Source organism: Catharus ustulatus, chromosome 3 (genome assembly GCF_009819885.2).
Source record: "Catharus ustulatus isolate bCatUst1 chromosome 3, bCatUst1.pri.v2, whole genome shotgun sequence".
Lineage (NCBI taxonomy): Eukaryota > Metazoa > Chordata > Aves > Passeriformes > Turdidae > Catharus > Catharus ustulatus.
Genome location: NC_046223.1, coordinates 101,420,514 through 101,434,454, shown reverse-complemented (window position 1 = coordinate 101,434,454; position 13,941 = coordinate 101,420,514).

The window sequence follows — 13,941 nt, the reverse complement described above, 5'->3', positions numbered from 1 at the left end:
AGAAGGAAACACAAGCTTTCCTAGGTGCCATAGGCTTTTGGAGAATGCACATTCCTGAGTACAGCCAGATTGTGAGCCCTCTCTACCTGGTCACCCGTAAGAAGAACGATTTCCACTGGGGTGCTGAGCAACAGCAAGCCTTTGCCCAGATCAAGCAGGAGATCGCTCATGCAGTGGCCCTTGGCCCAGTCAGGACGGGACCAGAGGTAAAGAATGTGCTTTATTCTGCAGCCGGGAACCATGGCTTGTCCTGGAGCCTTTGGCAGAAGGTGCCTGGGGAGACTCGAGGGCGACCTCTGGGATTCTGGAGCCGGAGCTACAGAGGGTCTGAAGCCAACTACACTCCCACAGAGAAGGAGATCTTGGCTGCCTATGAAGGAGTCCAAGCTGCCTCAGAGGTGATTGGGACGGAAGCACAACTCCTCCTGGCACCCCGACTACCAGTGCTGGGGTGGATGTTCAAAGGAAAGGTTCCCTCTACCCACCACGCCACCGACGCCACATGGAGCAAGTGGATTGCCCTCATCACGCAACGCGCCCGCATCGGAAACCCAAATCGCCCTGGGATTTTGGAGATAATTACGAACTGGCCAGAAGGTGAAAATTTTGGTCTCGCCGATGATGAGGAGCAAGAACAAGTGAGCCGCGCTGAGGAAGCCCCACCGTATAACCAACTGCCAGCAGATGAAACATGCTACGCTCTTTTCACCGACGGCTCCTGCCGCGTCGTGGGAATGAACCGGAAGTGGAAAGCAGCCGTATGGAGCCCCACACGACAGGTTGCACAAGCTACTGAAGGAGAAGGTGGATCAAGTCAATTTGCTGAACTCAAAGCTGTTCAGCTGGCCCTGGACATTGCTGAAAGAGAGAAGTGGCCCAAGCTCTACCTTTATACTGACTCGTGGATGGTAGCCAATGCTCTGTGGGGTTGGCTGGAAAGGTGGAAAAAGGCAAACTGGCAACGTAGGGGAAAACCAATCTGGGCTGCCGACGAGTGGAAAGACATTGCCACCCGGGTAGAGAAACTACCTGTGAAAGTTCGTCACGTGGATGCCCATGTCCCCAAGAGTCGGGCTAATGAGGAACACCAACACAACGAGCAGGTTGATCAGGCCTCAAAGATAGAGGTGTCACAAATAGACCTGGATTGGCAACACAAGGGAGAATTGTTCCTGGCTCGATGGGCCCATGACGCCTCAGGTCATCAGGGCAGAGATGCCACGTATAAGTGGGCACGAGACCGAGGGGTGGATCTAACTATGGACAGTATCTCTCAAGTCATCCATGACTGTGAGACGTGCGCTGCCATCAAACAGGCCAAGCGAGTGAAGCCCCTCTGGTATGGTGGGCGTTGGTCCAAATACAAGTATGGGGAGGCCTGGCAGATTGACTATATCACACTGCCTCAGACCCGCCAAGGCAAGCGCTACGTGCTGACCATGGTGGAAGCCACCACCGGATGGTTGGAGACCTACCCTGTGCCTCATGCCACTGCTCGGAACACCATCCTGGGCCTTGAGAAACAGGTCCTTTGGAGGCATGGCACCCCTGAGAGAATTGAGTCAGACAACGGGACTCATTTCAAGAACAGCCTCATAAACAGCTGGGCTAGGGAACACGGCATTGAGTGGGTGTACCATATCCCCTACCATGCACCAGCAGCTGGGAAGGTCGAACGGTGCAATGGCCTGCTTAAAACCACCTTGAAGGCACTGGGTGGGGGGACTTTCAAGAACTGGGAAAGTAATCTACCAAAGGCCACATGGTTAGTGAATACCCGAGGTTCCACTAACCGAGCAGGCCCTGCCCAATCTGAGCTCTTGGGAACACCAGATGGAGATAAGGTTCCAGTGGTACACATGAGAGGTATGCTAGGGAAAACTGTTTGGGTGAACTCTGCCTCCAGCAAAGACAATCCTGTCCGTGGGGTGGTTTTTGCTCAAGGACCAGGTTGTACCTGGTGGGTGATGCAAAAGGATGGAGAAACCCGATGCATACCCCAAGGAGACCTTGTCCTGGGGTGAACTACCTATGATACTGTGTATGTAACTGCATGTATGTATGTAATTTAAAGGTTCTAATTTAATGTAGTATGTTAGCATGGAAAAAATTTGGGGTGGATAATGTTGTGGGTTGGCGAGGTTTAGAAATTTTTTCCATTATTATGTTAAGCTAGCCGGGATGGCTCTCCTATTAGCCGTTAAGAGCTGGAGATAAAGGACTGCTGAAGCAATGATGGCCCATTAGGGAAAGGTGGAGTCCTGCTTTTGTGTTCCGCAAGTAAGAGGACACTGGGGGTAGGAGAACTACACAGCTCGCCGGCCGAACTCGAGGAGAGAGGTTCCGTTTCTCCTGTTGGGATCAGGCTTCTTGGATTTGGACTGCTAAAGCTTGCTGTTTCCTCTGAACAACTGGGAACTGGGACGCTCACGGTGAGCAGAGCTCCTTCCTCACCCTTTTCTTCCACCTGGGGTGGTGAAGCTACCTCGCCCCCTCCCCTGCCCCTGCAGCAGCCGCGACTAAGAAGCCGCCCGCCCTGGTCCATCGGAGAGCCATCGGTGACTGAAAAAGGGACTGGGACTGAATTCCGTTCTGTTCTGTCACTGTTTTTTTTCTTTCGTATAGCTGATGCTGTTTTTGTTTGTCTTATAAATATTTCAGTAAAGAACTGTTATTCCCAACCTATACCTTTTTTGTGCCTGCGAGTTCCTGAATTCCCTTTTCCTGGTAATACTGTCCCTTTAAACCGGGACACTGACCATCCAAAGAGCAAAGATAGGCTACTAGTGCTGCCTTTAAGAACAGAAAAAATTATTCTCTCTTTTTTTTTTCTTTTTTCTTTTTCCCAGAGCTTCTGTGGATGTTGTATTTAACTTACTGATCCATTTCAGTCACCTCAAGACAAGTTCAATATTATGAGGGGTTGTGGTCATTTCTCAACACACAGGGTACCACTGTAAATTTTTGGAAATCACATTGCCACTGATCCTTGAAACACCTAAAGAATGTGTATTGCATTTACTGTTTTGATAGATTATGACCAGCCAACATGACCTTCTGCACACCACAGGTCAGAGAATTTCATCTTTGTCAGGTACTTTTCTCATTCAGCAGTTTCTTCTTCATTAGACAGCATTGTGAAAATCAACACAGCTCCAGAAAGGCATCCCAACAGTCAGGTCTGAGGTAAGCCAGCAGAAAAAGCACCTTCATATCTATAGGTCTGTTTTCTTATATGCAGTCCAAGAGGACACGTAATTTGTAAATGTGCCACATTTTCTTTTTTTTTTGCAAATTCTGACTGTAGCTATTTAATAAAAAAAATTTGTTTTCTTCAGGGTTTTGTTTTTGGATTAAAGGGAATGCTAGTTTACTATTTTGTATGTTTCCATATTTACTTCTCTAATATTTAAATAATTCTTTTAGCCTCTACAGTGTGGTGAAAGACTACTTTATGTGTGTATTATCAGAAATTGGCACTGGAAGAGAGAACTGCTCAAAGTTTTACAGAAAACTTGTCATTTATCTTGCTATTTTAAACACTTCACAAGTAATGCTTTTCTGACAATGTTTCTGTTTTTCTGGAAGATATGGTACTAGTAATCTTAATGTCTAATGAAATCAAGTTAATGTGACTGATAGAACCAGACGGACAAATTCTGATCTTTTCTGTAATTACTCTATAGAGTCTAATGAAATTTCCTTGGATTTGCAGCATGAGAACTGGGAGCAGCCTGTTCCCTGGCTCTTGCTGCTCAAGTGTGTGGCCTCTCAATGTGGGGTGGACAAACATTTAATCAGCTCTCAGACCTGGTGTTTCGGTCACCATGTCGTCCATGTGTCATACCCCCTTTAATCTGTTTAATTTGCTTTTGTGGCCTTTATTCTGATTTAATGACTGATTTTTTTTCTTCAAAGTGAAGAATGAAATAAATACATGGAGGTACTGCAGCTGAACACTGTCCTCTTTTTCAAACCTGAAGAAATTGATTAATGGGGGGGTGAAAACCTCCAATTAAAAAATTGTTCCAGCTTTGTTTTTCCTAAAGAGATTCACTCACCTACAACTGCTAGTAATAGTTCTTTTTTCTTACAATTCTCACCTCTTCTTGTATATGTGTAGTCTTTTCACACTGAGAAATGGGACTGAATAAGCATTGACACCAGTCTGTGCAAAACAATTTTTTCATAAAACCCCCAGAATTTCACACAGGACTACTGAAGGATATGGGAGAAGGACAAATCTAAGCCTTAGATTATTACTTCCTAAACACAAAGACAATTCTTATTGTCTCTAATAGTCTTATTAAAAGCCTTGAGTTACCTGTGTAACAAAGACTATATGATCAGGCCCTGAACAAGCTAAAAAATGAAGGTATTTTGTAATTTCAAATATACCACTGTGTACTTACAAAATATAAATTTTACAAATACTAAGCTCAACACATAAAATGTTCAAGAGAAATATTCAAATAACAGCTTTTCAACTGCTTGACCTAACAAATGTCACAGTAAAGGACATCTACAAAACACACATTTTCACTTTACATTTTTAATGTATCTTGCTGACTGCACGGGCCCATCCTGCAATAGCACTTGCATTGAAATCAACACAATGAAATGTGACGTGTCAGATCAATGAAATGAACAGCACTTCTCTATGTGTAAATTGAAAAGGCATGCAGAAAGTTTATGCAGCAAGAATTGACAAAATAGATAAATTATACTGTTTGGGGAATTTTTTCTGTCACCGGTAACAAAAGAGTTAGATGACACATTAAGCAGTAATATATATTTTTGTTTCTTGCTCATTTTTATGTCTTGTAATAATCATTATCAGAAAAAAAATGAAAAGATAAATAATTTTCTAGGACAGTAAAAATTTTGTCTTTCTTATTTCTATTTTTTCTTCTTAAATATTTTGCATGTTATACTCGTTTGTTGTACTATGGTTTTGTCTTCTGGCGGAAAAACACAGGAAAGTATATTCTACACATAAACACTGCATCTGTTTTCATCTATTAAAATGAAATTATAATTCCATTTTATCTATTAAGGACATTTTCTTGCAATTATAAGACATATATTGCATACCTTCTTGCCTTAAAATCACTTCACAATCTGTTAGCATCCAGTTTCAGAAATGGAAGTGCTACATTTATTCTTACTCTTTGCTTACACAGGATTCCTCAAAATATCACCAGTGAAATCACACTTTCAAAGAAAAGACACTGATTTAACATCCATTTTAATATAGATATTGTTGTTATTTTGAAATCTGATATTAAAAGTACTTCCTTCTTGTAACACTAAAAGAACAACATGTAAATTAATCAAAGCATAGGAACACATTGCTGCTTAAGGCTTTGAAAGCTCTTCTATACATTCTGCATACTTGAGAAACAAGAAGTAATTAAATGGTTCCTTTCTTTAAACTAAGCTAGTCTTTAAAAAAAAAAAAAATCACAAAACCACAACCCAGTCTCTTGCAGTGGAGAGACTCTTTTATGCCTGTGGACAAATACAGAAGTAAGCATTTTTACAAATATTCCTTCCTGGAGAAGGCACATTGGGATTTAATATTTGCCCCCAACAACGGGTTCACTTGGCTAAGCATCACTGAGCATCAATGTTTAAATCCTGCACTCTCATTCAGAGCCACTGCATTTCCACAATATAAGTGCATGAGACCACATGCTGGTATTCTCCACAAAAGTCACTTGTTATTTAAATCAGAACTACAAACCTGCTCCCTCACCTCCCCCTCTCCAGCCCCTAGAGGGGCATATTCTCATTAACATTCTTAATGTTAATTGGAATTACATGTGCACATCAAGAGGAGAATACACCTCCAGATGCGATATTTGCAAGCTTCATATTGAGCCAGGCTGTGTTGAAATAAAACACAACGTTGAGCACACAGTCCTATCTTGATATTGAAGAGTAAAATATGTTTTTATGTACAAAACCAGGTCTTACACACAGAGAAAAATAAATTCAGTATGCTACAACCACAGCCTCCATTACTGTAGCATCTGATCTTGCCATTTCTCACTCATGTGAAAAATCCTACTGCCTACGAGGTGCATATAGGCTTATGATCCAGCACATTTTTCTGTAATGGAAATTAGTTGCAGATCTGAACAATTTTTAAATGGTGACAAGAGAGCATGGCTTGGACTCACTTGTTCAGAAAAGGAGCTTCATGGTTCACTGCAAAAATTAATTTTTAAAAATTATTGGTTAGCAGCCATATTTTCTAACCTTATAAAATAATGCAATTTCGTAATGAAAACTTCCAGTTCCCAAAATATAATCTTCTCAGAAATAAACATGAAAAGCAGCCAATATCAAATGCACTTCACAAAATTCTTTTAAAATTCACTGTAGTTTAACAGTCTGAATTATGTTTACATTAAGTTGCCTACAATTTATGTTTTCAATATGTAAATGCAGAGTAGATTAGAAAACAGTTTAATCTGAAATCTGGAAAGCCCAAACAGATTAGTTCAATCTTTGCAGAAAATTCATGGTGGAATAACCTTTTCCTTTTCCTTACTGAGCCTTTCCAGTTCCATGAAATGGGAATTTTCTATTGTTATTTTTAAGCAGTTCACCCAATCATAAGCATCTCCAACAGAATTAGATAAAAGCTCAGCCCCAGAAACAAGGGACATATTTGACTCACAAGGCATAAACTGAGGTTTTATTCCTTTGAAGAAACTCTTCTAAAATTGTTACAGAAACATACATTGAAATAACGTCAGATCCCACTATAAATCCTAATAAATAAAACCATATACTAAAGCATCTCAGCTAGAATTTGCCAAGGCTATAAAACACATACATACAAGTCAGACAATATCAGGGAAAATGGGGTTGGAGCTGAGGAAAATATTCATTTAGTAATGATCTTTCTTCCTGTAGTGACATGCTAGGTTTAAGCCCCTGACATATTGGAAGTGCTCATGTAAAATCTGATTTGCCTATTCTTCCTTGCTATCAAAGATGGTCATCACAATAAGGCTTGTTGAGGAATAAGTAATGCAAACATCACATCAATCTTGGTAATATTATAGGAATACAGGAGAGATGTACACAAGTATATTTTCAAAAAAGAAAACCCAATCCCCTCCCCACACTACATCAATATACTGAATGCCAGGTTTCAGGTATGTTGCAGTCACAAATGCATAGAAATGAGACAGAGCTAAAAAAAAAATAAAAATATAAGCCTTTCTAGGTCATCTATTTCATCCATCTGCTGGAGTAAGATCACTACCTACAACATACATGCTAGAGCTTTTCTCAGTCTGATTTTAAATGTCTTGTTTCCATCTGTTCAATTTGACCTTACCTATTTCATCTTGGATAGTTAAAATGGCTGCTGTATAATGCAATAATTCAGGGCAACATCTAAAAAATTTTAAAAATCAGCATGCAATAGTCCTCTCATCCTTAGTGCAGCTAATTTTGAAGATATGTTTACCCACAAAAGATCAAACTGGACAAACGATGCCTATAAGGCTGTGCCGTCTGCGTGCGAAGCGTCATCTTTTACTGTATCATATGGATTAGATTCTGAGCTAATCAGTCAGTTTCAGAGCTGAATGGCTTTGGGTCCATCTTACAATGCAAATATTGGGGGGTGGGGAATGTTCAAACGAAGTCTTCTGCAGTTAATGAGTTGCCTTTTTCATTCTTATTAACTAAAATACTTTAACCACTTTGGTTTTTTAAACTTAAACAATTATATTAGATGTAATCATTATTTTATTAACATTTTCCTCCAAGGATTTTTCTTTCTGATTATGAGTACTTTGCAATTTCAGACAGTATGATGGATGCTACTCTTCTATGACAAGAATTTTAACAGCCCTTCTTCAGCACTCAATGCACACCCAATTATGCGTCTGAGCTAGTAACCTTGAATTTATGTTACCATGGCGACAAACTGGTCATGCATTATGGATTATCATTGAAATTCTACACCCCTACCTAGCATAATGAGAGTTGGGGACTTAATCAAATCAGCCATTCTGTGTGACACAAAGTGAAGAACTAGCTCTTATTGTTCAGCCTGGAGAAAGGAAGCAGGCCTGATGGAGTGGCAGCTGCAGTGCCGCAGCCTGATAGATTGCCCTTATATACATTTGTGAATGTATAGACAGATGGTTTTCAATGCCTGGAATTTCTGGCTTAGGAAGCAGCTGTTCGGCTAACCTCTGCCGTCTCACCTTGTTGTCATGGAGCAGCGCACGAAGGCTGGGAATGCGGCCGGGCCCTTGGGCCTGCGGCTGCGGCTGCGGCTCCGCGCCCGTCGGGGCCGAGCGGGGCTGGGCCGGGCCCGCAGCGCTCTGCTGGCCGGCCTGCCCGGGGAGACACAGCGCTGCTGTGGGAAACCCTTCCTGGGCTTCACCCTCTCTGCCCGGCCTGAACTGGGAGACACCAGCACTGCTGTGGGAAATCCTTCCTGGGCTTCATCCTCTCTGCCTCTCCTCCACCGCCCTGCAATCGTGACGTGTTATCCATGCACAGCTCAGCAAAGGCACCCCTGTTCAGGTTGCCATGCTGTGCTCTGTCTGTCTGAGAGAGAGCACCAGCTATGCTAAGGTCACAGATGAAAAAGGTTCAATGCCAGAAAATCAACCGAATAGATATAAAATCTTAGCAACCATTATAGACTTATATGCGCCAGGATTATTTTCTAGCTTGCAACTGAAATGGGGCTCCCTATTCTGAAAAAAAGCTAAAGAAACTGCCATGAACTAGTTACCTTCTTTTTTTTAATGACCTTGTAGTAAAACTGCAGCCATTTCTAGAAGAATTGGCCTATAAATATATTCTTATAAAGGTTAAAGTTCTTTAGTGTAAGCACCTGAGTGTTATGTTCCTCAGCAAAAGGAAGCTGATTGACACAGAATTACTCATTTGTTCTTCTCTTTATTTTTAATTATTATAACCATAACGCCATTATTTTCTTCCACTTAGTTTCCCATCCTCTAAATCTTCAAAACATTTAAAGTTTCAAAGCTTCTGGTTCTTCATAAACACATATCTATTAAAAAATTATTCCTTTTCCAAAATACTGATTAAACAATTATTCCATGCCACCCGTATCTTTTGGAAGTCTAGCTATTGCTACTGCAATACAGCTTATTTATTTATTCATACATGTAAGGTGACCATCACCATGGTTTCTGCACAGGGAGTTGCTAATATGGCTGTCAGCCTTGCCACTGCAAATTCACCAGACCTGTGATTTCAAAGCATGCAACATTTTCCCAGAATAAAACCTGGTATGACAATAACATTTCAAAGAAATTCTTTGTTATAGATCTAACTGCTTCATTAACACTACTTTTCTTTCTGCCAAATTGTCTGTGTTGGTGTTTTGATGTATGAAACGTATAGCATGCATATGTTATGAGACTTAATTTTCAATGTGTGTGCAGGAGGTGAATATTTCCAGCTATCGTTTAAAAGGAGTCAATAAGCAGGTTATCCAGGAGCCTTGAGGAATCACACTCTATCATCCATCTATCTATCTATCTATCTATCTGGATGGGTAAGTAAAAACAGTCCCTCATTTTCTGTGCAAGTTTTTACTTCGAAAAGAGGCCCTGCTGGTCTGTGTTGACCCATGAGATTGCAGCAGCTTCTTGGGAAGCTTTGCAGCCTTTACACAAATGATTTGTGAACTGAAACCTCCCAGGAAAGCCTAGACACAAGAGTCTGCACCCACTTGGGAGCCCGGTTCTGCAGGTCCTCTTCCAGCCAGAGCTGCCGAGGAAGTTGATCATGCCCTCCTTTGTGGGTTTATAAATTATGATTTGTTACTGTCTTGTCAGTACATTTCTCTTTAATGCACACCAACAGTGGCAGATTGCAATCACTGTTTGTTTACTGAAGTATATCAGGGAACTTTCAGAATTTCTTAAATTCAAATGCTGTTTTTTTCCTAAAAAAAAAAAATAAAAAATAACCCCCCCAACAAAACAAAACCAAAACCAACCAACCAACCAAACAAAAAACAAGTCCAAAAAACAAACCAAAAAAACCCCAAAACCAAAACACCCCCAAAATCCCTAACCCAAAAATTTGCAAAAAATTATTCACACAAAAGTGTCTTTGACAACACAGCGACTGCTTATCTGAGAGTAGGGAAGAAAATTCAGAGCTAGGAATTGATGGGGTAAATAAATAATCAGATATTACTATAATCTTTCTCAATTAAAAGAAGAAATGACCTTTTAAAATCTTGAATATACAGTGCCTGGAATTTTCTTTGTTTATAGATTTAAACCAAACCCTTAAATCTGATGTTAAGATCAACTTTACTTTACTTAAATTAAATCTTTTATGGCTGAGTGAATTTCACTGTGTGGGCATTTTTGAAAATGATGTTACAGTTGGGTCTAGCAGAGTGAGCCAAGAAAAATAGTAGTGCATGCTTTAAATTAAAATCTATAGCAAAAATTAATAAATAAAAACTTAATAATGTGGGCACAGAGAAGCAAGTGCTTCCTTCTGTTTAAAAATATTCCACAAAAAGAAGATTTTTAAAAATATTTTCATTATGTTTTAAGAAATCAATTTTTTATAGAGCAGACTGACTTCAAAAGCACTGTAACAGGATGGTAAGGAAAATGACATTAGACTAAGAATAAATACTTGGGCCTAGTACTTGATTTATGACTAAAATGTATACGTCAAGGAAAAAAGAGGTGTGTGTAATATTGTTTCAAATATTATCAGCAAGGAAAGAAGTCTAATTTTCCAACCTTTATTTAAGCTAAGTATAATTTTTTAGGATATACTTCTGTTGATCTCAGTAAAATTATTATCAGGAGTAATTTTTTCCTTAACATAATTGATGCTTAATGAGTTGATTCTGAATATAAAAAAATTAGAGTCTTGAAACAAAATATTCTAATTAGCAAGAGAATATGAAGAAAATACTTCTGAGCTCTTGTGGCTTTGCTTGTACGCTAACTTGTGTCCAGCTTTGCTAACAACTCTGTAGCTGGAAATATGCTATAAGCATTTCCTTGAATACTTTAACCCTGTAGATTTCAAATATTGTCTCCTGACCTTTTTAATCGAGAAATCATCCATCCTTTCCCCCCAATAATCAAGGATTCTCCATTTCCTTCATAAAAAAACTTTAAAATGACCGTTTTGTGGGTTGCAGACTACCAAAATTTTTTCTTGGAACTTCAAAAAAGGAGACAACTGCAAAAATTTGAGTTAGTACTTTCATTTTTTTTTTCTCATGTTATTCATGCATTTTCTTGCAGGGGCAAGAAGGCCAAAATAAATGTACACTGTTAAGGATTTTGCAACCATTTTACCATCTTTCCACTGCTGACCCACCATCAGGCACAGGGCTGCAGGCTGAGATCTCACCAAGCTGGGAGTGGGGGCTGAAGTTCACCTCTGCACTCTGTTCTTCCTGGCCTTGGCCCTTCTCTCCGCACAAGGAGGCAGAAGAAAGGACACACCTCTCCTCTGTCTTCTGCCTGTTTCAGTGCAATGAGAGCCCAGTTGTTAGCTTTTTAGGGACTCAAAACATTACACAAAATTCTTGACTTTAACTTAACTGTTTAAAGAAATGTGAGGGGGAAAGCTACATTTCATTAATCTGGCAACAAGAGATGAAGAGCTGTGTAGGATAGAGGTAGTCTTGGAATTTCAGGATTTGAGAAAAATCATTTTTCCATTTCTGTAGGCCATGACAGTTGGTGTACCAGAAATTGCAGGCTTACTTAAAGACTGTAGCTCTGTTTGAGTATGGAAATCCCCCTGGTTTGCTTTAATTCGCCCACCTAGTCACAACCAGTGGAGCCAGATAATGTGTTTCTCTTCACTGTGAAATGCATTTAATCACAAGAACTGAATGCTTGTGTGGTGAGAACACTTTTATAATCCGCTGTACCAGCTTTCTCACTTCCAGGATCTGACGGGTGCGCTCATGAAATCTTTTTGCTGTCACACTGAGATGTTTCATTTCTAACAGAGCACAGCTGATGAGAAACATCAGAGTTTATGATTACTCTGACAGCAGGACTACCACAAAAATATAATTAAAATTGTCTTCTTTCATGCATGCATGTGTGCAAGATGTTTAGGATGGTCACCTGAAAAGCCCACCCTCTACATGCCTAAGGGTAATTTAAAAGCTGAGTATTTACTGTTATTGTTGAAACCACAGCTAAGAGTCTCTCCTGTTGCATTTTCCTCAAAGCTGCATATGCTCAGAGTTCTGAAGGTGCCAAGAAGTGTAACTGGGCCCAGTCAGACTTCCGTCACCTTGCCCATGGGTCTGGAGCCCATTTCAGCAAACCCCAGGGCTGTCTCTGCCCCAGCAGCATCTGCTCCTCATCTCTGCTGCTCCCCTCAGCGCAGCACTAACAGAAAGCTAAGCATTTTTTTCTAGTTTAACAGAATCCTTTAATAGATTAAGTTTTATGCTGCATATTTACTTACTATATCATGTTTTGGCATATTGAGACACATGAAATTGTGCAGAGACATAATTTACCAGTTTGTGAATCCTGTGCACAGATGTGTGTATGCATATCTCACTAATATATATGAATACTCTTTTGAACATTTTTTTCCCTCTGTGAATACTCAAACTTGTGTCTGTATAAACATTTGTGAGTTTTGTTCTTCTTTTAAGTCATTCATGTGCTTAAGGTGCAGGTACATTTGTGTAGTTACATGTACATTAAGATGCTCCAATAAAAGCACGTGGACAGGGAAAAAAACAGGGAGAAACTGTTCATTGGTGTACTGAGCTAAGCTCTGGGCTTTTCTCATGGGTGAATGCCTCTGCCCCACGAGGCATCTGGCTAATACTGCTGGCTCAGCTCCTGCCACTGCCACTGATTTACACCCACTCAGCTTCTGATCCAGCAGGCCAAAAGCTGATATTCAGAGAAAAGATGCCACAGAGAAGCTAGAGGGTTTGCAGTGTAGCAGGCAACATACAGAAGCAAGAGACTGCTCTGCTTAAAAAAAAACCCCAAAAACAAACAAACAAAAAAAAAGCAAAAAGTGGTTTTTTTGGGAGTCAATTCGTGGCACAGTTTTCGTATACCAAAGTGCATGAGGCAACTCAGATGTCAGACAACCTGCTGCAGATTTAATGAGGCTAATTGGGGTAGCTGAAACCTCAGTAGCACTGCAGAAAAGAGGCAGCTTTCAATGGTCATTTAATCTAGAAATAGCTTTAAAAACTGGAATATTTGTCCCTGAGGACAGTCTCTGCCAGATTAACCTTCTGGACACTGCAGCCCTCTCTGAGGTAGTGTTATTCTTTTATTTCGAGCTTATAAGAAGAAGGCAGGCAGGACAGGCCTGAGGACAGTCTGATGCAAATGCTTTACAAGGAAAAATACAGAGAAGGCAGAAGAGCTGTGTAAGCAACTCTACTTTTAAATTCATAATTTAGAATTAGGAATATTAAGCACATCGTTATTTCACTGCAGTTTTTCATTTAGCCAGTCTCCTTATGTTACATTCATTTAAGTTATTGTCAAGACTTTTATTTTTAAGTAAATTTTCTTCCAATGAAAAAAAGAGAAAATTTCGAAATCACTTCTAATTAGGCATAGACACAGAGTCTATCCACTTTTAGCACCTGTGCCTACCACTGTGTAATTCTCTGCCATACAAACCACTTAGATAAATACATTGGCACTGTGAAATTCAGTGTGTACAAAAGACACCCCTTGGCACACTAATAACAAATAAAGTGGAGTGGCATTAAACATGTCATTTCTACCAGTGCTGGGTGGCTGACACCCATGCACATTTCTTTTCACACATTGTTAGCCCTTCTTCCCTCTTCACAATAGATGTTAAGTAAAAGGGTAAGATGATTTCATATCTCTACAAAGTGTAAAGAAAGCATCAGGAAAACTAAAATAAAGT